The sequence below is a fragment of the Dioscorea cayenensis genome, chromosome 15 (assembly GCF_009730915.1).
Source record: "Dioscorea cayenensis subsp. rotundata cultivar TDr96_F1 chromosome 15, TDr96_F1_v2_PseudoChromosome.rev07_lg8_w22 25.fasta, whole genome shotgun sequence".
Taxonomy (NCBI): Eukaryota; Viridiplantae; Streptophyta; class Magnoliopsida; order Dioscoreales; family Dioscoreaceae; genus Dioscorea; species Dioscorea cayenensis.
In genome coordinates this window covers 21,309,482-21,311,517 of record NC_052485.1, presented here as the reverse complement: position 1 = coordinate 21,311,517, position 2,036 = coordinate 21,309,482, and positions in this window count along the sequence as shown.

The following is a 2,036-nucleotide window of genomic DNA, read 5'->3' as shown; positions in this document are numbered from 1 at the left end:
AGAAAATATTGCTCAATACCTGACCGATCAGAGAAAGAAGCCCCATTGATATCTCGAATTTGAGAAATGGTGTTGAAATGCCTACGGGTACGATTAATAGTATGAAAAAATTTTGTATTCATGTCCCCATCGTGAATCCATTGCATTCTAGCACGTTGAGACCACTTTCTGGAATTCAAACGCTAGAGTGCAGTGAGCTTCGCATACATCTCCTCAAGCACAGGGAGATCATCTTCATTAAGGGAATCAGTAACTTCCAAAGAAGTAATGAAATTTTCAGTATTAATAATTTCAGCATCTAAGTTACTCAACCCAGAAGCACGCCAAGCGATTATATTACTACGAGAACGAGCCAAAAGGTGAGTAAACGCATGCATAGGATTACCATGAGGATGAAAATCCCAAGCAAAATGAACTGCATTATGGCAACCAATATAATCAAGCCAGTAATTCTCAAATTTAAAGGTACTTTTATGACTAAAGATATGCTTAAAACCGGAGAAAAGAAGTGGGGCATGGTCAGAATGCAGTCTCGGGAGATGCCGGAGAGAATAAGAACCAAACAAGGACGACCAAGCCAAATTAATCAAGCCACGGTCAAGCCTAGCCCATCTCCTAGCAGCTCCCGATTGATTATTACACCAAGTATATTTAGGACCTGAATACTGAAGATCAAGAAGATTATTGGCCTCAATAAAATTAAGAAAATTAAGAGCCTTACGGGAGTAATAAGCATACGGACCACCACGATGATCCTCTCTAGAAGTGATAGCATTAAAATCGCCAATAATAAACCAGGGGATATTAATAGCAGAGAGTTTAGAAAGCTCATACCAGAGATTGCGCTGAGACTGGATATTAGAGGCATTATAAATGACAGAAATAATACAATTAGAGAAAACATTATTAGAAATAACTAAATGCAGGGCTCTCCTAGAGGTAACAACAGGAGAAACAGAACCAATAGTTTTATTCCAAGCAACAATTATACCCTTAGAATAACCATCAGCAAGGATTGCGGCCCAATCCCAAGCTGCAGGGAGCTTTTGACAGAAACGATAAACCCGATTTCATTAGCTTTAGTCTCAACCAAGCAGACAATAAGAGGTTTAAACTTACGGATGAAGTTATAAGCTCTGTTGGAGGTATCCCCCGAAGAGATGCCCCTACAATTCCAGCACACAAGATTAAATCTGTTCATACTCATAAAACAGGAATAAAGAAGGGCAGAACCAAAAAAAACACAACTTTAGACATAACTTCCCTCAACGAGGATTCTTCCCTTTTTGGAAGAGCCTTCATCAACATGAGAGCCCTTCCTGATCAAGGCGTCCCTACGAACTTCGGATTGGTAATGAGATAGTGTCATCATATCGTCCGGGCCATCATCAACACCCATTTCCTCATCATCATCTTCAAATGACCCCTCCTCATCATCTTTTTCATCATCCTCTTCACAATTATCGTCTGAAGAGGGATCCTGAAGAGCTTTATTAACTTTATCAACTAACATGGAATGGTGGAAAGTCGATTCCTCTCCCAAAGCCGAATGAATTAAAGAGATGGAAGATCGAACATCAGGGGGCGGAGATTTCGAACGTTGAACATGGGTTTGCACAGTCTTCGAAGGAGCTTGGGAGAGAACAATATCTCTGAGAGGGGGTTAATCCCTTGAGTGGGTAGCACACCAGGGTGAGGGTCTCGAGAAACGCCAAAGATGGGGTCCGGAGGAGCTCTTAGTGCGTGACACTCTATCAGAGAGACAGAATTACTATTGGGGCCAGAATGTGAGATCACATCAACTTTATCTCGATCAGAACGTTGGGCGTGACTAGCGAGAAAGCCACCTCGGGCCCTTCCTCGCATGCCACCACGAATGCTTCTCGAATTGACCTGTCGAGGAACGGAAACGTCCGTTTGTCCCCCCATAGTGGATTGTTGCCCAGGGACTGCCCCGTTAGTGTCCGTGTGACTAGCGCGAATGCTGTCACGATGACCACCACCGCGGCCTCACCGACGAGCAACAATCAGCCATG